Source organism: Dermacentor albipictus, chromosome 4 (assembly GCF_038994185.2).
Source record: "Dermacentor albipictus isolate Rhodes 1998 colony chromosome 4, USDA_Dalb.pri_finalv2, whole genome shotgun sequence".
Lineage (NCBI taxonomy): Eukaryota > Metazoa > Arthropoda > Arachnida > Ixodida > Ixodidae > Dermacentor > Dermacentor albipictus.
This window is the reverse complement of record NC_091824.1, coordinates 100,510,444-100,533,232: the sequence shown is the minus strand read 5'-3', so window position 1 is coordinate 100,533,232 and position 22,789 is coordinate 100,510,444. Positions and strand designations below refer to the sequence as shown.

The following is a 22,789-nucleotide window of genomic DNA, read 5'->3' as shown; positions in this document are numbered from 1 at the left end:
TGTTCAACCTTTTGCATTTTATCAAGACTTAGAAGCAGACAGCCTCATGTCGTTAAGGTATGGAATAGGGCATTTGAATAAAATATTGTAAGAAAGCCTACAGGATTTTCTTGATGTATTGTATCAGACATTTTATAGCACTTATAAATAATGAGGAAGATATGCAAGATCACTGCTTTAGCAATTGAACCTTCAGTATCTCTCATCTATGGGGTAAAAAAAGGTTAAAAGGACTGTTGGCAGATATTTTATGCGTGTCTTTCTGAACGTATTCAAATTCTACGCTCTTAAATTTGACAAAACTTTATCATGTCATAATTTTTGTTGCTTTCTTGTGAAGGACATTTGGGGCTGATATTGAACGTTTTTTGGGCTTTCACCATTGGAAATATGCACGGTGCTTCAGGCAGTGCTCAATGACGTGCTAGCGTGTTGGCCTGGCAATGTCACAGTCATAAACAATTATGTCTTTGTAGCTGTAGATTAGAAGACCATCAGGATTCTGAATACAGCAGAAAACTAAGTGTTATCAGCAGCAGCGCTCGCTCAAGCTTCAGGAATTCGCCTTGTAATATTCCTGTGCAAACTTATTAGGCATTAAACAAGCGAGTTTCTGTAACAACGTCGGTTATTTGACTTTAACGCTTCTTGGCCGATTGGATAAGACCTGACATTCCAAAAATCATAGTGCAATTCTTGCTGGGGCATGCGGCGATCACAGACCGTCTCTTCCAAAAGCGTTGGTAGGAGTTGTGCCCAAGCATTGGTCAATATTATCTTAGGGGCGTTGCTTGAAAACAGGATTGCCATAGGGGAGACAGAAACCATCAGGTCTCGTTTATCTTCGCATTTTTAAACTGGAAGTAGGATACCATAGATACACTACAGCATGAGCAAAATAGTTCTGTAGCCAGTAATCGTTGTCGACCTCGATCATCGTTATTGTTATAGTTGTCGGTGGCCCTGTCGTCGATGGGCGTTTAAACAGCTGTCGCCGTTTGGGAAGCGCTTGCAGTCGATGTTTCTTACAATGCTTCAACTAAAACGGTGTTAAAAAACTCGAAACAAAAATTACTAAACCGCTTCAGTGTGTTTAAGTATTTACGATAGTCACTCTTCAGCAGAATGTTTGAACTTCGTGGGCGAGTACAGTATTTGTTATGAAACGTATCTTCGCTGCGGAAACGACATGCTATTCATGTGCAAGGAAGGCGCTCATTGGAAAAAGGTAGATGGAAAGGACGACCACGGGAGCTGAGAATCTGGATACAGCCGGGAGAAGACTTATATAGAAAAAAAAGAGAAAAAGGATAATTTCAGTGGTAGCAGAAGGAGAGGGACAATTTCATGACAGGAAAGGCAGACAGTTCAGAAAGAGCTTTACCCTACTGCTCTAAACTATTGAACCTAACCACACTGATCCACTGAACGGCCATGTGAACTAACAAATATCATAGGTTTAGGCTATGGAGCCTGAGAGTAGTCGAGGTAGCACACGTAAGCGTACAGTGTGCAGCAATATACCGCCTTTCTATACTCGTCTTTACCGGCATCATTACCGGACTTCGCGAGTTTCTTTTCTTTCGCGGGCCGCCTCTGGCTCGACAGAGGCGTTGCAAGGCACCTATCGTGGGCTATTTATTACTCCTTCTACACCCGCTTTTGCCTCCCCCACTCTCCTCTCCCTCCGCCTTTTTTACCCCTTCGAAACGAGGCCGTTAGCGAACTAGCGCTGCACGGGGGGCGAGCGACCGAAATCCAGATACAGGGTGAATTATCTGCCCAGTTTTCGCGCCCGATTTCTCCGCGCTCACGCGGTCCGGAATGATGCTCCTCTCTCTTGCCTCCCGCCTCCTTCCACTGCGCCTTTCCACTGCTTCCAACAGTGATGGGACTGCTTCGAGTATTGTTCGTGTGGCGTACCACCCAACGCTGTTTCTCGCGTCTTGGGCAGGCAGCAATCCCGAGCCCGGGTTCTCTCTCTCTCTCTTACTTTCTTCCTCTTTCATTCTTTCTTGTCCCGTATAGTCCATTACCAGAAAATAAGGGCCGGCGAAGAAAATTATTGTCAGTTTTCACCTCTTATCTTTCCAAGGCGAAGGAGAAAATAGGCGCAGCCGGGCGCCGAGAATCACGACCGAGTTGTGTTCTTGGCCCGGCAGAGATGATGACGCTTCTTCGCCATCTGGGAAACGAAGCAGTGGGTTCCTGCAGGACCGATAGCTACGGTGCGCTGCTGTTGCTGCGAAGAAAGCGAACTTCTCGCCCTGTATGTGTGGTAGAGGGGGGGGGGGGGCGGGCAGGAGAGGGGGGGGGGGGCGTGGACATCGCGCACGGGCCGCTTGCCAGCAACGAAGAGAGCAGCGTGGCGGTTTGCTGTGGAGCCCTGTCGGTCCAGCAACCACTGCGGCCAGCCACGGAGAAAAGCATTATTCAATCTCGCTAACGGCGTTGCACTTCGCCGAGCAATTGTGCGCCATGCGGCTGCTGCCCCGAACAAGCCGCGCCGATATTTCACACCGGATGGTCGCGACCTCGGTGATTGTGCTGCTTAAGCGTTAAAGTTGTTCGCCTTCGCTGTATCGGAAACTCTAGCTTGTGTGCTGGCAGACGCGTGAAAAAGTGCCAAGTGGAGTGATTCTAAATTTGTTTTCGAGCGGTTGCTCGACGAAGTGAAAGCGCGCTGTTTGCTCGAGAAGAGCAACCGAATGTCGAAGCGGGCTCGTGCGTCCGAGTCCAGAATTTCACTTGTTCGAGCACGCTCTTAAGGTCAAGACAGTATTGTCTTTAAGATATTGTGTTTCAGGCATGTATAGATATGCGCAATGCCTATTACTGTGTACTTCACTCGATGTAATACCTCAGTTTAGAATAGGAAAGATGACTACTGTAAGGGTGACATTTTTAGTATTAAACGGTTGTTTTCTTCTTGAGCTAGCCGAATATATGCAGAAGTTAGTCACTACTTGCGCATTCATATTTTTTTTCTATTGAGACATTGCTAACTATGTTTATGGCATCATCTAAGGAAGGAATTGGAGATACGGGGTCCACTACTGGGAGGGAACTGGTTACAAGCACAGGGGGGGAACTGGGATACAGCCCTGCTAAGCGCAAAGCTGCGTCCTGTACAAATATGTAACTTGACTTTGTATGTGTTTATTGCTTGTGCAGTTCAGTTTGCGATGGTTTCTGAACAAAATGCTCGAACCTGGCCCGATTCGATAAGAGAACTAAAACGAGCTTTGATAATTTAGGATGTGGTGTGTTATGAATAATGAGGCAATAGGCAAAGGTCGATTAGTGAAATGTACAAAGAACACGTTATCTCCACAAGGTGATCTTGATTGACGAGCTTCGACGCACAACTAACATGCGTAATTGCTGTGTGGTACATTTCATGTTCCGAAGTGGTCGTAAAATCGCTAGGTCATGCGAAGGAGTACGTTAAAGAGGAGCTGTTTAGCGACATTATTTGCTAGGTCTCCTGAGTCTTAACACAACCACAGTGCAAGGGGCGGGGCAAAGATATGATATATGTTTGTGTATTTCTGTCTTGATGTCGTCTTTAGCGCAGTGCTTTTTTTATAACAAATTACCAACACGACGAAGCCTCTACGCTTGTTAGCCATTAAGTCTGTGTCTAGCTTTCTCGTTTCTTTCTTGCCTACACATGTTTTGCAATATTAATGTGATGAAAAAGAGGTGGGAAGAACGCGTGTGAAGGTTGCTTCACCTTACAATAGCGGATGCTACAGAAGAGCACGCTTTACGGAGACTACTGCGAAATGCGTCTTTCTTTCTTCTACGGTGGCGCGTATAATGTAGCGATTGCTTCCGCTCGCTTCTACGCCACCCTTGTTACCCACGGTTCACGGCCGGCTGATCCAGTTGACAACTCGGGTGGAGTGCCGTCCTTACCACTGATGAATCGGGACAAGGAATGGCATCGGAATAGAATAGTTACATTATCCTGGTCCTGGAAAAGGTCTCAAAGAAATATTTTGCCCGTTTTAAGTAAAAGCATCTTTGTGGTAATATTTGTTGCCATACAACTTCCTACTTTCTATGCGACATTATTTATGCCGCAAGGGCTAATTCTATTTTTTTAAAAAAGGAATGCTGTTCTTTTATAATACGTTTACTCTCAATTATGTAGCATAATTGTTCAATCCACGCAAACTAATCATCAGCTCTACACCGGCACAATAAGCGTACATTTAACGCAAGACAATTTAGAGAACCGAAATTACCAAGCTACATGTCATGCTTAACGAGCCCTGCGCTCCTAATGAAGAATATTTTCATCTTCGCTTTATATGGAAGCTCCATAAAACTGCATACCCCAAAAAAGGTTCTGGCAAATTTCTTGAACACCTTCCCAAGCGCGTGATATCCAATTAATAAATTAAAGAAAACCATTATTTCAATGTGAAAACAATGTACTTTCACTATATTACTCTCAGGTAGCTGCTGGACTCAGTTACTCTTATTCGTTCTTTCCCTCGTTGCGTGCCAGCATGAGGGTGCGTGTACTCGCTGTTAAAGCGCACTGAAGTGATTAACCTAATGTTGCCATTCTTGTGGAAAGCAAAATCGTTACCACAAACAATGCCCTCACGGAAATCCTCCATCAGGCGCCGCGTGGTGCCACATGATGGATCCTTGTATGCGTACGTCGGGCACTAATTTGATGCCGTAAGAATAAAAGTGTGCATAAATAGGGCAGTGCCTGGCTGAACACGCAAGCCTGCGTAATATTGATTGTTGTGGACAGGGAGGCTTTACTTAAATGCACGGTTTGTGAGCTACAGACGCCTGCGTTTTATACAACGCGCCACCCCGCTTTTAAGTTCATCGCAGGAGACATGGGCACGCAAGAACTCGCTTTGGGTATTTTCTGAAACTTCCTATTTGTGCTGTTGTAGGAACATAGAAGTGAAAAAAAAGAGCGGCTAACGGTGAGATGTTTTAGAGTGAAGGGTACTGAAACATAAAAATAATGAAGAGAAAAAGAAAGTTTATTTGTGAGAGCCCCTCTTGATATGTGTAGTTATACGTTATGTCTGTCTCTAGTCTGAAGTTTACAACTTCCCTTCAAGCTATTAGCTGCCTCTCTTTACAGCGCGAAAGAAGCTTGGAAACTTGTTGAAGCTTGCCACCCACTATCACGCGAGCTTTCTCACACTAAGCATAGTTGCCTGTGATTATCACGCACATGATTCATTCTGTGATTTCCAGGATGTACACGTACCAGATTCTGTGCCGACAAGCACGATGCCGCGTCTTTTGCTTTGTATCTCACTGTGCACACAGCTGCAGAGTTAGGTGACTGTGGAAGAAACTTGCTTTTGGCTTGGCAGACAGACAGTTTCCGAAAATGGCACAATGTACAAGCAACATATGAGCCTGGTGGTAAAAGATTTACAGAGTGATTATCGCCATCTGAATTCTGCTACAACACGTCGTAACGAGGTCTTAATAATTTTAGACTTGATACAGTTAAGTGTGGGTGCTCACTAGAAGCTCTTACAAGATAAACCAACGCTATTTCCGACGCCATTTGTTGTCACCACTGTCAGCAAAAGCAAAAACCCACAAACATCAGAAAAAAAGTTTGCATTAAAATGCACAAGAAGATCCACCATACCATTTCTCTGCTTTGTTTTTATGGGTATGCCTGGAGGGTGGACATTGAACGCAACAGCACGAAATCAATACTGCGTGAATGAGGTGAGCACAAGCGGAATGATGAAGCAAAAAGAAGGAAGTGAAGAAAGCGATGAACGGACGGCAGAAAGGGACGAGACTGAGAGAGAGAGAGATACAGACAGAGAGAGAGGGGGGCAGACGGGGATGAGGGGAAGGGAAAGAGCGATTGAGTTTGGCGAGGCACGTGCGTCCGCAAGCATGTAATAGAGCAATTCCCGCGTGAGCTTAGCTCAACGGTTTTCAAGCGCTACCAGCGCGCGGGGAGGCCGTTCGATTTGCAACTGCCAGCCGCTGCCGCTAGAGCTCTCGGTGCCTTGGAGAATAGGGGCGCACCTTAAGACGACCGTAGACGCTTAAAGCCAGGCGAACCAGGCTGAAGCTTTCTTGAAATAGGGAAAGATAGATAAAGACTGTGTAATGACACACATATTGACTACGCTTGCCGAAGTAGCAAGAAAACGTAAACCCCCCTCCCCCCTCCGCCTTCGCAGCAGCACTGGCTATGGCACTGCGCTTAGCAGCGGTTAGGGGCTTGACCCCGGGCCACGGCGGCCACATTTCGATAGGAATGAAATGCAAAAACGGTTAGGCACTTCAATTTAGGTGCACATTAAAGAGCCCCAGATGGTCAAACTTAATCCGCAATCCTCCACTACAGCGTGCCTCATAAGTAGATTGCGGTTTCGGCACGTGTAATCTGATAATTTTGTTTAATTTACACTTGTGCATGTTGGTGCGTGTTCATTCCTGTCAAAAAACAGTGCTAACAAAGACGAGGACAAAGGAAGGTGGGCTTGCACGCGATCTACAAGTTTATTCGTGAAAAAAAAAAGATAAACAAGAACGATATATATATATATATATATATATAAATATATATATATATATATATATATATAAATATATATATATATATATATATATATATATATATATATATTTATATATATATATATATATATATATATATATATATATATATAAATATATATATATATATATATATATATATATATATATATACTCAACAACATGACACAGACTAAAAAAGAAAAAAAAATACATGCGTGCTTCAAGAAAAATGATAAATTCACTTGAGGAGCTATACAAACTAACGAAAAAAGGCACTTTTAGAAACCACGATGTCTGCCATTTGCTGACGTCAGTATGCCAGTCACTGTGGAGGCCAGACCGCCTGAGCTCCCGGATGTGTCATATGCCTGAGCCTGAAGAGGCGGTACACATCGGGTCATGTGCCAGGGTCGTAGAGTTGGGGCAGATGGCGTCGTCCTTGTATATGCCTCACTCCTGCGGTCACCTGCAAGTGGAGACGAGGACGTAATTGTGAACATGCTGCGGGGGCTTCCACTTTCTGGCCCCAAATAATCCGAGTCTGCCCAAACTAATGTATTCTTCACTCGTTCTTGCTTTCTATCTATCGTGCTCTCGCTGCGACCGTTTCGCAAAAAAAAAGAAAAGAAAAAAAGTTAACGTGACTCAGTATCAGCGTGCTTGTGAGAAGGCTGCATCTCGCGTGTAGCTTCTTTTGTTTGCCTGAAGACAGTCACGTGGTTCCTCCTGGAGAAATCGCCTGTGAGGCATGGTGCGGCAGACGCAAGCTAGTGTAGGCTGGTGCTCGGAGGAGATACGGAAAGGAGTGTGAAGACGGGATGGCTGGAGCTATTGGAGAGCTATTTTCGTTCCGGAATCGCTGGCAGTTTTAAAAATGACTCGGCCCTGCGCTTGCCAAGCGGAAGTCCCCGAGGCCATTTCTCGGCGCTCGCGGCATCGAACGGGTTTTTAGTTTGCTGCGCATGCGCATTAAGTGCGGCAGAATGATGCCCGGCCAATTCGTTGGTGTAGCTCTACTTGTTATTTCTTTCTCTCTTGCTTTCACCACGGTGATTTGAAGTTCTATTTGACGGACAATTTGACTGAAAGTCACATTCACTGCCATCTCCCCAGCGTTTCTCTATATTGGCCACGTCGGTAGATGGCCAGAGGTTCGTCGGGTTGGACGTGATCTCGAAGCCACTCCATTCAGCCAACACTACTAACCATATCAATGGGTTTTTAGTAGAAGCTTCCACAGTTGGAGAGGTAACTGAATCTGCTGCGCCAAGAGACCATAGAATGTGGTTTCCGGAAACTGAAATGCCACTATTTCTTCCTTGAGTCAACTGCCTCAGTGTGTACTAAAAACACATGAAATGTGGTCGATCTAGTTCACAAAGCTTTTCGCTTGTATTAGCTATATAAACTGATCGGCCGCCTCCAATAATTATGTGCTCTTTATTAAGACCGACCAGTGTCTGTTCTTTCAAAGTACCAGCAGACGGCGTGGCTTGTGAACACAGTCCCACATGAGATGACTGGGAGTTGCAATTCAAATGTAAGTGGTGCCAAGGTTGACTTAAAGTTGCGGCTATAGGAAAGTAGGCCTGTAGTGGACCTTAATTGGGTTGTGGTAAAGATGAGACTGGCACATGCCGCACGCGAACGCAAGACGTTAGGATGGCAATTTGGTTATGTTGGTACTGCCTGTTCACGCAATAGGTGCCAAAAGGCGCTTTGTGTGCGAGGGTAAAATTGTGCTTCGTCTTCACCTTCACGCCTGTCGCTTAAAGATGCAAATTTGAGCGTTGTCAGAGAACAATTAGGCCAGAGGCGACGCCATTAGGCGAAGGTAAAGCGGCAATGGTGACGATAACGCGGCGGGTGTACTGAAGGCTTCCTGCATTTTTCTGTTTCACTTTCGTTTTGGAACAGCCTTTGTATATTTGAAAGCGCGTTATCTACTAGTTTGTTAGCATACGCGCACGTATACGCGTTCACATATACGCGCATTCTCGTGCGACGCACACAAGCCCTTACTCTTCATTAAAGCGCGGTCAACAAGTCACGAAATGTAAAAAAAAAGACTGATAACTGCGCCTTCATCTATATTGCGTATTATCCAACAGGCGAGTAGTAAGTAAAGGTCCATTGCACAAAGCACAAATTATTTGTGAGTCATGCCAGACAACTGGAAGGTAAAGGACAACTTCCATGTTAACGGGAGGTGTCTATCAGAGCAAGTAAGAACATGGACCACAAGATTGCGCAAATACAGGCACATGTATTACATGTATACATGCGCAAATACATGCTTTGTGTGTGTATTTCAGTCTTCTCGTCTGCGGGTTCCTGCTTTCGCTACGAGAACATCTTACGATACTATGCGAACAAGCCCGCATTGCAAATCTGGTCGACGCCATGTTAAAGCAAACAATAATGGATGCTTAAAACTATGTTTAAGTATAATACTGTAGCAGATATAGCAGTGACATACATTTTGGGTATAGTTGCCTATGCCTCAAAGAAGTTATTATTGAGCAAAAAGACAAAAAAAAAGACACACACACACACACACACACAAAACAAGCTCATACATTTCCTCGAGGATTGATTGGCGCCTAAACACGGCAACTCGTTCCGGCAAAACCGTCGTTGCCTGAGTCACAATAATCGACGTGTTGTGCAGCAAGCTTCGTAGATGACTCGTGCAGCAACAGTGGGGCGCTCAACCGATAACGACGAATGACAACGATGTTATCGAACGGGCGCCGACTGTCAGAGGTCGTGCAAAAAGAACAGGTGAGGTGCGTTCGGAGCTCAGAAGGGGCAGGAAATGGAACAGGCGCGCCTGTCGTGCAGCGACTATGGGTTCGAGAACTCGCGACTGAGTGAAATAATGATCAGTTTTTAGCATCGATTTTGGCTGTCCTGTTTTTCGGCTCAAAGCGGCAGCGGAAGACTGTTTCGCGTGAGGTGTGCTTGCAGTGGAAAAATACGACGACGCGGCAAAGAGAATCAGAAACCGAGAGTGGGCGGGCTGACACACAAGGCGTAAAATAGAGTGACAGGGACCTCACTGCCCTGTTTTGCTCCGAACAATGAGTAACGGTTGCATCTGACCATGATATTAAGAATTACTGGCACTATTTCTCTGATCAATAGTGTTATCATGCCATGACTGCCTTTAGGTGCGCTTAAATACGTAAGCAAGCAATATATTTGTCTGAGACAACATTCAGACAAATTTGCGAAGGAACGCAAGCTAAGGCCTAATTTGGCGCTGTCGTGGTCTATTGAACTTGGGTTGGTATAGAAATGTGAAAGTACATTTTCTTTCATTTTCCGTGTAGCATTCTTCTACTACAGGCTTATTCTTAAATCATACAGTGCAATTTGACTTGCGCCAGTATAAGCACACCTTTGTGCAACGATTTAAGTTTCAGAAGGGAGATGAGAAAGTGTATCCCAGAGGTAGGTGATAGGTGAGACACATATGATGCACTTCTAAATAAAAAAAAAAGGAAAAAAAGAAGAAAAAGTATTTCGCCATGGCTTTAGTACGCCAAGGGGTATAGCTTACAGGTTTCGAGGCTCTTTTTGCTTTACCGCCGTGTGAAAGAACTAGTAATTTTCTTCTGAGGTTGGCCAGGAGAACAAGACCTCGCGCCAAACAGAGCTCTTTCCACTTCACTTCCGCTATAGCAGTTGGCGCAACGGGGAATCACTCGGCAAACTTTGTTTCAATGAGAATCGCAAAGAAATACATTCTCGGGAAAGGATGCGCTCTTCATTAAAAAAACTGGCCGCCCTCGAGGAAGACTACCGCGCTCAGTCATTTATCATGTTCGTAATTCGACAGGAAGGTAAGGAAAAGCCGTGTCACGGGTAAGCGCGGAAGTGACTTTCTTTTCGAAAGCAATTAGCTTTTGCCTCGAAAAAACGCGCGACGGAGGGGGTGCTCTCGAGAAAGCCGACGGCGGCTGCCGATGCCATAATGGCCGTGCCCGTAAAACGACTAGCCAGCGGGAACGTCCCGAAGAGAGCAAGCTGGCTTGCGCGTGTGCTTGAGGCTCTCGGGTGCTTTTGCGGGTGCACTCAGGGCTATTAATCTTCGTCTTCGTTTATACCTGGCCACTTCGCGTGATTAATCTATCGCCGAGAGCCGGGTCTCGGTCCGCCGTCTCCGATCCGGCTCTTCCAACAAAGCTGCGAGGGGAAGCCCCCTTGCCAGGCGAGCCGCAGTGGCCGGGAGCAATGATGATTGATCTGCGAATAAAAACTGCGTGACGCGCGATGCATTTCGGGGTAACTGTGAGCACCAACGAGTTTGTTTATGAGCACGTGGTTACTTGTCTTTAAAATGACAAAAAAAAATATGCTGCCCGTTACATATGACGGGGGTAAATTCAAACTGGTGATGCGATAAGTATACTTCTTACAGGTCACACAATCACAGGAAGTCCGTCCTTCAGCAAGAACGAAACAACATAGGATGTTATTCAGCGATAAGTAAAAAAACTGACGTTTTGCATGAAAATGGCATCAACATGCAGGAAGTCCGAATAACGTGAGAACCGTTAGAATAGCAGCTTGAGCTTGTTGGTTTTCCGTCCTGGTGTTAAGAGCGCAAAACGTAGACGAGACACGAGACGAGAAGACGACACCACAAGCGCTGACTTTCAACAGCGTTTATTTCGAAGAAACACAGCTTCTTACACCATTTCCAACACGTGTCGCCATCACGTGATCGCACATCATGTGAAACACGCTTTTTTTCTTTTTTTCGGCACTCAAGATAGTGGTTGTACATGCAAAAGCTCAAGTTCTTTTTTTTTTTGTCAGTAACAAGGACGGCGTGCTAACGCATTGGAAAAGCCGATAAACCAGCAAGGGTGCACGATAAATCACCAGAATCGTTTTGTGGAGTTCACAGAAGCCGTGGTGTATTCAATACCTTGGAGATGGGGAAAAAGTATATAGGGCAAACTTCAAGATGCACAAACGAAAGACTAAAGAAACATAAACTTAGCGTCGAGCAGGCTAACAGGAATCTAGGTATCCATGTCAGGGATTGCCCCTCTAAAGCTTGCGCCGCAGAATTCGGACGCTGTGATGTGCTGGACAAACACAATGACCAGCTGGTCCGAGTGATAATTGAGGTGGCCGAGATTACCAGACTTCGGAACCAATGCGTTAGCACGGCGTCCTTGTCATTGACAAAAAAAGAACTTGAGCTTTTGCACGTACAACCACTATCCTGTGTGCAAAAAAAGAGAAAAAAGTGCATGTTTCACATGATGGGCTATCAGGTGACGGCGACACGTGTGGGCAATGGTATAAGAAGTCGTGTTTCCTTCAAATAAGCGTTGTTGAAAGTCAGCGCTTGTGGTGTCGTCTTTTCGTCTCGTGTCTCGTCTACGCTTTGCGCTGTTAACATCAGGGTGAGAACCGTGCAACGATTGACCGGTTAGGATTTCAATGTGATATCGATGCGCCGGAAGAACAATTGACCGTAGTGCAACTTGAGTTTTGACCGTAACCAAAGTGCCTGGGAGTGAATATTACTCATGAGACGGTGGTAATGTCCCGCGAACGACTTACCATACCACCTCATGAAGTGTCCGGAAACGACGGGTCTTGGTTCGACACTTACGAGCCATTGGCTTGGCATGCCACGAGGGAGTCGGTAGCAAGAAGGTGCAAGGAAGTGCCTATTTATTTTTATGCATGTTTGCCCAATTCAATTGACTACGTGTGCTGTGAACGTCTGAAACGCCTCGTCTTAAAGATTGCGCAATCCAGTAGCTAAATCACTTTCTCTCTCTGGTTTTCACGAAATGGATTGAAACGAGAGAGAGAGCGAGAGAGATAGGTGTGAGTACAGCAGTAGATCGATACTACACATGGAAGTGGGATCGTAATCTTGCCCTACTAGAACGGGAATGCGTCAAATGACCTAACAAACTCGCAAAAAATTGTACATTTATGCCTGTATACGAGTACCAACATGCTCATCAAAGGAAGCATTCAGCGGAAAAAAAAAGAACACGGAATCGAAAAAGCGTCATGGCCAGTGAACTGTGTAGGCTTCCGTATGGCCATTAAGAGGACAAAATTTGCAGCCGTAAAAAAAAAAGGCGTCAGAGTCTGGGCTTCTCCAAATACAAAAAGAATATTCTCCGGCCGAACCGGGCGCAAAAAAAAAGGAAGAACAGAGCAACGACGTGGTTATATCACAGCACAATTTGTATTTGCTGAGGCTGCGCTTTCTGGTGTCCGGGCTTTAAGAGCGTACCGCTAAATGCGTCGGAACGAAACAAGGAGAAAACAGGAGCAAGGTAAAGAAATGTCGGTTCCAGAACATTGGAGACGGGGAACGGTGTTCCCGCGCGAAGACATCTTAGGGCGAACATTTGGGTGCCTGTCTCGAGTCTTCGCACCACCGAACGGTATTCCATGCCACGACCCGGACTACACTGTCCTTGCTGCGAAGTCAGTCCCCACTTTTTGGATCTCATTTCTGTTTGGGGTGTAGCAGTGCTACACGGAGGCAGGAGAAAATGTTCACAGTCATTACTGTATCGCTGCTAGGAAACAGTCTTGGTGCAGCAGAACGTGCATTCAATTTCAAGACGTTCTTCAGGCTCTCAGGATTAGAAGTTTGCCTTGCTCATCTAGGCTGGAAACGTTCTAAAAGAAATAAAAGAAAGTGAAATGAATGTAAAACTTCAGTATAAATGTTTCGCCAGCCATTTTGCTTATGTGGACCCTGCATTTCCTTGCAGAATAATGTTTAATGGGGGTCGTCATAATGATGTATCTAAATGGTAACAATTTATCCTGTTCAGCTACTTTACTGCTATTCTATTAAGAAGAAAACGCAGTATTACCCTGGGAATATAAACAGTCCCTAGGGAATCGCTGCTACCAGTTGTCACGTAACCTGAGTGCGCTGCAGAGAACTCGAACTTATTATGACTTACTTACTGCACCTTACGACTGTAGCTAACCACAGTATTGTTATGAGTATCCATCTGACTTCAAACTATCTTAGTTTTGCTAGTTCAAATGCGCAGCTGTAATTCCAGAATTAGTGAAGTTTTAGCATGGCTCGGTGGTTATTACCCCTATGTGCCTGGACTTTGCAAAACCCTGTGCAATGAAGCACATGATACTATTATAATGTAGAGCATAATCATAATAAAGGCAACGTTGCGGTGACTAAGAGTTCACTTGACATCTAAGGTCTGATCGCTTACTGAATTACTTCGCATGTAAGATTGGCTGCGATGTCTGTTACTCTGCTTGTTGATTTACTGTTGAGTGCACCCAATTTTCAGTGCGGAGCATATTGAACAGTCATTATCAGCCACGGCTTGAATTTTTCATGTGTGAAAAGTACGTACTATGTTAGAATAAAGGAGGCCAGGAAGTCAAGGTGCTTAAAAACGGGCACTTTCTAAATGAGTTTATAAAAACGTTTCCGTTTATTGATAATCTGAAATGGCCTCCCTAAGGACAACATTTCTTTTTCTTTTTTGCAGAAAGGCAAGAATTAGGGCACAGTTCATTGGCGCCGTCAGGTATCGCATTTGTTTCTAATAACTCAAGAATAACGTGCCACTTTAGAGTTACATTATCACTCCAAACATAAGCCTGTCCGACAAATACCTGAATACGACCAAAATTGTCGCATTATTGTGATTTCATGTTGCCTGCGCCAGTATTATTTCCAGGACAAACCTGCTTTAATTTCGCAATTCGATTGCCAGCGTGCTCTTCGGAGCGCACCACGCAAGAAATTTGAATTCCTAATAAGCAAGCATTTATGGGCAGAAGGTTGTTGCGAAACTGCAGATAGCGAGCAAATAATGAGGGCCACTGTAGCGAAAGGGGCTGTGAGCACTATTGAATTCTTTCGTGTAGGATATACTCTCTGGAAATAGGATATTATTCAATTACTTTTTCACGACATGGCGAGTACTGTAAAGCTTTTGCGAATGCGGATTAGTCGCATGAGTAATCATATAAATTCAAACGTGCTTCAGTTTTGTATTTGAAATGCCCAGTGTGCGCTGAGCAGTCAGTGACACAAAGAATACAAAACCTTAGGGCGCTTTACTAGCAGCAGATAGTTGCGCAACCTAGCTGGCGCAAGAAGTTCGTGCCGGTCACTAATGAAAAGTTTTGTGACGACTCAGTGAACTCTCGACTTTCCTCTCGAAAGGGGATGTATTATCCAATATATATTCGAACATGGCAAGCTCTGTTGATATTTTGCGAGTGCACATTGGTCGCGCGAGTATGCATATCAGAGAAAATGGGCTTCAGTTTCTGAATTCGAATCAAGTGCGTAGCTAATACGCAGAAGGTTACACAAAAAACGCGATTTCGTATTAATTAAGTCTTTGGTACAGGATATTGATGCTAAGGTAGCCGTAGCGACAAGTTCGTGCCGATCGCCAGTGAAAGATGCTGTGACGCCTGAGGGCATCTTCGGTTTTCTTGGGGCGTGATGGTAGCTATCGATAATGAGTACTTTCTAAAATAAAGTGGATCGATCCGTCTCCAAAGAGAATAGTATCCAATATATCTACGAACGTGACAAACGATGCTGAATTTTTTTCGGTAACGCGTATTATTTCCGCGAGTATACACATAATAAAAACAGGTGCTTCAACTTCGCAATTCCATGGGCCGTGAACGACATGGGAAACGTAAACGCAGTAAATATGAATAATACTGCAAGCCTTTGCGTACAGCAGATGGCTGCCAAGCCAGTGAGAGCAAGAAGTTCGTGCCGGCCGCTAGTGAAAAAGCGTTGCAACGCCTGGGCGGGCATCCTCGAATTCCTCGGGGGCAAGCATGTTTGGATTATTCTCAGACAGCTTGCTCTTTAAATCTAATTTGCCTCGTGCGGCTCAATGATTCTTTTGTATTCCTCGCGAAGGGAGAAAGAGGATACAGCGTTACGAGGGAAGAAAGAGAGAGAGAGAGAGAGAGAGTGAGAGAGAAAAGGGGGAGAGAAAGAGCGAGAAACTATAGCTAGAGGAGCCGGCAAAAGACTGAACGAGGAACTAATGTGTTCGCCGCACACAGACGGAAAAAATTCCTTCAAGACACGCAGCGGAAGCAGAAAAGCGCGACGATTAATTCGGCTGAGTGAAGGCCAACGCGAGAGACAAGGAGAAGGGGGGGAGGAGGTGGTGTGGGGGAAAAGGCGTAATGCGGACCGTAAGAAACAAAGACGACTTGCGCACACAACGAAAGGAAGACGAATGGAAGCTCGGAGAGAGATTAATTTTGTTCTCACGGCGAAAGCGAGCCCGCTTCGAGGCAAAGTCGGTCGTCCCTGTCTCGGATAAAAACTGCGGCCGGCCGCATGGCGCGAAGGGAAGCCTAAGAGAGACGCGAGAACGAGAGTTATAATAGAAAACAAAGGAAATAAACACAAAAGAAAAAAAAAAGCTTAATTCATTTTTTTCGTAAGCACTGGCGATTATGTAAAGTAATATTTGATCACTTCGTGCTTGTTGAGACAATAGCGATAAGAGCAAAAAATACAAGGAAAGACAAGGCGCTTGGTTGTCTTATATATGCACCACAGCGATTAGTTACTATTTAAAGCGCAGTAAAAGAAATGAAAGAAGAAAGAAAATAATAGTGCTTTTGTGCATGTTGGGTTCCTTCTGCTTCTCCTCGAAGCAGATAGTGGAATGTAACGCTCTACAGAGGAATGCTGGCGAAACAAAGTGCTTAGGTAAAACTAGATTTATGAAACCGAAAATAGCCAGTGAAGAATAATAAAAAAAGAAACCTTATATAGATTGAAGCTCAACGCGCAACCGTATGCCTTGTTCACTACAAAGCCGTTCGGTGGCACCGCTACATTACTCTAGTTCGAATAGTTTCCACGATTCCTCATGCGGCGCGAAAATATTATATTACTGTGATAGTCATCTTTCTCCGAGTAAAATTTGAGGTCATTAGTCATCTCTTTATTCTTCGTTAAAGCCACAGAAATACATCAAGAAATCCCCTGTGTATGTGATTATGCTACCGTAAGCTTTTCTTTCATTGTGAGATGGAGGAGAGATGAAAGGTATGGCAGAATACAATTTGTTTATTTAGAGATTTGGCATTCTTCTTGTTTATTACCACCAAGGGGTCTCGTCCGGGGGCAGAGGCTAAGTAGAATGATTACAGAATAGATCAAGCTTTGTTATGAAGCCTCGGTGCGCAGAAGTTTTGCATTTATTAGACAAAAGAAATGGATGTTTGCTTGCTGGCTCGAGGCGCATGCATATCGGGCTTGTGTTGCGTCACACACACACACACACACACACACACACACACACACACACACACACACACACACACACACACACACACGCACACGCACACGCACACACACACACACACGCACGCACGCACGCTCGCACACACGCACACACACACACACACACACACACACGCACACACACGCACACGCACGCACACGCACGCACACACATACACACACACGCACGCACACACGCACGCACACACATACACACACACGCACGCACACATGCACGCACACACACACACACACACACAAAAAAAACACACACACATACACACACACACACGCACTGCGCTTACTGCGATTGTTTTCTCACCGCCCGAAGTGCAAACTGCATACAATGACACTGATTGCAGCTGAACACTTACATTTTCATTGTAGATTGTTTATTTATTATTACTGCACATTTAACCTCACTACTAAACCGAAAGCTACCTTAACGAGGCAACTTAAAGAAGAAACGCACAACTTGGCAGTTCTGCGTGCCCTCATTTTGAAAGGCAGAAATAAACTGAATCAGCTGCCGAACTATTGTACTTCGCGTATCCAAGGGCTGTGTATATGTTGATCATAATCAACCGCACTTTCTAGCTACCCATCCTACGTTACGACAGTCACTACTATCGCGAATAAAACCTAAACAGGTCATACTAAAGCAAGGACTGCAAGCGAGTGAAATGGAATGGAAAGTGCCCTGTCTGAGTGGCAAGTACAGGGTGAGGCTGTTGCCTGAAACCACAATGTTCTTTCTGGCTTCCATTTCCTTGTTTACACCTTTTCCGATTCTTTGCTGCCTCGTACAAAAGCATCACACATAAACGCAACCTGCGGTACGCAGCCCATTCGCCGACCTTTTATGGTCTCATTTTTCGTCGTAGCGCGTCTCTTCAGGGCTGCTTCTGTCTTCGTACTTTTGAGGCACGCCAAATGTCTCCGCACCTGCTGGCGCTGATGCGATGTCTCAACTCCGCGAGGCTCTTTGGCAGGCCATTGTTTTTTCCATACTTTCGCTGGTCTTTTCCTGGAAAGCCTATTTGATTGAAACAGCAGAATTGTGGAAATAACGTGCAGTAGGCGAAGGGGCGCTAAAAGTTTTGTTATATTTGTGCCTCGTGTGTTAGTTCTGTATAGAACAAAGAAGCAACAAACCTTCAGGAAAGCATTCCTTCCTAAAGGAGCAGAAATAGTTTCCAAGCAATATAAGTACGAAAGAAAGGAGAATGGTGCGGATGTCAACGAGAAAAGAAAATCTGGTTTGCTACTATACAAAAGGAAACGGGAGAGTGGGAGGTGTAAGAAACGACTATAGTTAAAATATAATTGTTCTTTGTGAGAGGGAGTAGTCTGTGCCGATTGTAGCTGTCAACATCTCCTAAGTGTCGTGCATCGAAAAAAAAAAGAAAGTAGAGAAAGGGACAAAGAGAGTCAGAGAGCACAGACAGACGATCACCTCTCAAAACATCGCTTTCGAGCAGTTTGCACTTTTCCTTATTTTTACAGGAGTTTCAGCACGTGTTTAAGTGGTGGTTAAGCCTATACATTGATATATTCAAGGATAGCACATGCTTTTATTACGAGCAATGACCAAGAGGCCACTTCACTGCATTAGTTATGCACCCGCCTATAGTAGCACTCCCATCTGGTCTTTCCAATCACCAATCCATGCATTTTCAATGATTCCGCCGTGAAAATATTTCGGAATAACGTAACCTTTTATCTTGTTCATTTACAAAACCGTTTTGGTATTTCGTAGCCTAACGACGAAATTAATGCATTTCAATTAGTATTCTACCGGAGTCCGAATTTAAACCACATTTATGCGTCTTTCAACCATATTGCTAGGTTTTCTTTGGGAGCTTTCATGAAAGTATTAATTATTACAGACCTTAACCTGCATGCAGTGAAACAACACTTTTAAATGATGGGTATGAGCACGATTTAAGCGCTGAAATTTGCTATTTCGGGAGTGTAAATCATATCAAACAGCTGCTACTGTGTGCGTTGAGAATACCATCAAGGAATAGTACTCTGATCAAAGAATGCGTCGGCCGTTACTGGAATGCTCTTGGCGGCCGGGTTATTATCAGCAAGGAATACAGGGAGATTAGGGTCACAGCAAAGAACTTATCAAAAACAGGGAACTCGGCTGCCGCAGGGCGATATAGCTCAGTGTTGAAACTCAGCCAGAACGAGTGCCGCCACTCGTAATCAACGTTCTACATAGCTGACTAGCTTTATGGTTACGCCTTAATTTCTGTAGGCGCACTCACACGGATGTGTAATGATTGTCCCTACGGGTCGTAAACGATCAGGAATAAGCTCAGGAAGCTGACACACATGGCCAGTATACCAAGAAACGCAGTCACTTATGAGTGGTAATGGTATGCTAAGCATGCGCTGATATCTCGTCTGGTAATAACAATGCTATATTAAGCGCATGGAAGCAAAGGTTAGCATGAGGGTCAATGATTATGGCAGTGCAGATACACCGAGCGTTTCCGGTGCGCCCTACAGAAATATATGAAAACTGTCTCAAAAGGCGCATCACGGGTTTCATCAGGATCATTCTGTAAAATGCGACTGAGTTTATTAGAGGGGTTTATCGTTCAAGCTAGTCGCAAACTTTAAATTTACTTATCGACTGTTTGATTACCACATGCAAGCAGTTTATACGGCACAAATATAAGTTGCGGTTTGCGCGCGCTCTCCTCGAGCGCTTTCATTGCAAATTTCATCAATGCTATTTGGTTCAGCGAGCAGTGGTTATTCAGTAAATTGAAGTCCGAAACAAACATTGAGTTGCCGAGGAGTGAAATTTCTACAACAGTTTGCACTCATTGGACATCTTTACTGAAACGCCCTATTATATTTGCGCTTGGTGTCGGCAAACGCGCTTGTCGTTATGAAGGCTTTGCTTGACGGTTTCCTTTGGCAGGCTGACTCCTGTCGGCTGTCATTTCACACTGAAAGACTGCGCGACTGTTGGCCACGTGATGACGCCGGATTAGACGTGAGCCTGAAGCATTGACCTTTCTTAAGGTGCTGAAAGAAATCAATAAAAAAAAAGACAACTGATGTCGTGGCTTTATTTCCTAGCTCATGTGGCTTCTTCTTAGCGAATTTCTTGTTTATTTTTTTCTCCCTTACACAGAAAGATCGCATGAGAAGAGCGAGGGAGCCAAAAAAAGAAGGAAGCAGGCAATGAATCGAAAAAGAGTGGGACGCAGTCAACAAAAACTAAGGAGAAACGAAAAATAGAGAAAGAATTTGTGGAGTTGGAGAATCAAGCGAAAGACGACGACAAGCATCGAAGGGGCGTGAGTTTAAGACGTTAATCTTCTGCGTCGCTAGTTGCGAGAGCGAGTCGCACCCGGCGGTTCGAAGGTTGTGATCAGGCACCGGACACGGCCCATTCATCATCCAAAGACAAATTCGCGGCCCCAAGAAACGACTTTTCGCAGTTACGGGGGCGAGCAATAAGACACGCGGCAACAGCATACCGTGGCAAAGTGGGAAAGATGGAAGAGTAAAAGTACAACTGTAAAACGAAAGAGAACGACAAAAAAAAACAAGAAGAAGAAGATGAAGAAGAAGACAGAAGACAGTGTATCGAGCGGCTGCGCTGGAACCTCTCTCTTATTCTTCTGTCGGGCCACGTTTCAATTCTGCAATTGAAAAGCTTGCAAAAAAGAAAGCGGACAAAGAGGAACGCCAATTGCAGTGCTTTCTATCGGACCCTCCTTTTGCTGCGCTCGCTCCCTCTAGGCTCGATTCCCTCCTCTTTTATCCTTATAGTACTTGCTTTGTCAGACGCTCTTCGACAGCTGTCCTGGGAATCGTTGAACACTCGTTCGTGAGATCAATCATAGGTGTCTCTTCCTTATTTGTTGCGAGACACAGTCGAACAGAAAAAGGGAAAAATGAAACAGCACTCGTAGCCTTCATATTGTTTCCGGCGCTATGGCTATTTCATTGAAGTCCTTGCAGTGACCTCGTTTCTCTGAACTCATTTTAAAGCAATCGTTGCTGTTTCTCTGTTCATTCTCTTTCTGTAAGCTTTCTGAGTAGAAGGCTTGCGCATTTTCTTATGTTTTAAATTGGTTTCACGTATTCGTTGCGTGGTATGCTTTTATGACCTCTAACTGTGGAAGCAGAATTTGTAGCGTGTTCGGAACACCGCGCAAATTGAGAATATGTGTTTTCACGGCCTCAGCATTTGCACTTTTGTTCCACCTGGAAGGCAATACCTTTTTTTTCCTTCTGCGTTGATGCTCTTCCCAACGTAAAGGCCACTGCAGCTGACGCTTGCAAATCTTTTCCACAATGCTTAGATCTTCCATGTGTCGCCCTTTGTTGAAGCGGTAACGTCGTTTGTTTGCCAATACGACGAATTTTTTTCCTGCTCCTGACGCTTGAGCAATGGACAATCAAGATCGGTAACGTTTACTTTCTCTTAGCAATTTGTTGTGTCTAGACAGCCACAAAAAGCACATCATGCTTTGATGTTTTAAATTGTGCCTGGCACACAGAAGAGTAAGGAACAGGCAAGAGAAGGCATGCTTGAACGGATGCATGTATTTGTCTAAGCATACCCGGCGAAACTCTTCTGCAAAGTATTAAATCACCAATTTGCCCAAACTTTGGTTTTGCCCATTACTAAGATAGCGATCTCTGTCTTACCTGCAATAAACGGGAACTAGTTCATATGGTAAGCAATGTACGTACTTTGCTCGTACAGCCCAATGTCTGAATGTTAACGGAAAAGTTAATTTAATAAAAGAAGATGGGGGAGGCCGCATCGCAAAAGAAAGCAGTAATAAAAGTAACTAGTACACGTATAAAAAGGAACAAAAACAGTGGTGATGTGTCTTTGAGTTCAAGTGCACGCACATGTATGTTGTCCCTAATAAATTCTTTGACGAGAATATGCGTGATTACGCGTAATGCGTGATTTTATTTATCTCCCACGTGCTTCCTCCAAACACAAGGCTGACATTTACCTGCACGTGCGGAATACGTGGTAACTGCATCTTGTATAATGAGCTATTACACGAGAAATTGATGTCAACACGCAACTGTAACTCGAGTTACAGATCCTTTTAAACGTACAGGTTGATCGTAAGACAGGCTCTAGCTCGAAGTGAAGATGAGACATTTCTAAAAACACTGTGCACGAAACGTCCTAAAATGAACCTTGCACTAGTTAAACAAGATCCACCGTTAGTTAGAAAGGTTTCCCTTAAGCCTTCAACCCTGTTTTTGTATCACTAACTACCACGGCTAGCTAAGGCCTGTCTTACGGTAAACCTCTAGCTATCGATGACAATTAGTGATACGACAGCAGCCTCCAAACACAAGGCTGACATTTACCTGCACGTGCGGAAGACGTGGTAAGGGCATCTTCTATAATGAGTTATCACACGAAAAACTGATGTCAGCACGCAACTGTAACTCGAGTTACAGATCGTTTTAAACGTAGAAGTTGATCGTAAGACAGGTTATAGCTCGACGTGAAGATAAGAAATTTCTAAAAACTCTGTGTACAAAACGTCCTAAAATTAACTTTGCACTAATTACACAAAGCCAACCGTTAGTTAGAATGGTTTCCCTTAAGCCTTCAATCCTACTTTCGTATCACTAACTACCATGGCTAGCTAAGGTCTGTCTTACAATCAGCCTCTAGCTATCCGTGGCAATTAGTGATACGAGAGCAGTGTTGAACGCTTAAGGAAAGATGTTCTCACTAATAACGGGCTTTGTATTTAGTGCGAGTGACCATTTAATTTTAAGACGTCTTGTACACAGCGTTTTTAGAATTTTTTTATCATCATGTCATGACTCACCAGGCCTTTCATAAGGAATAATTTTATCAATGAAAGAAATACTCCCCAAATG

The 22,789-nt window shown here is 44.5% G+C and overlaps 1 protein-coding gene across 2 annotated transcripts in view; it reads left to right on the top strand.

The window, feature by feature from the left end:
- The window catches only part of LOC135904587 (B-cell receptor CD22-like), a 281,552-nt gene that overhangs the window by 189,637 nt on the left and 69,126 nt on the right, over window positions 1-22,789 (top strand). The gene's annotated exons all lie outside the window — the stretch shown is intronic.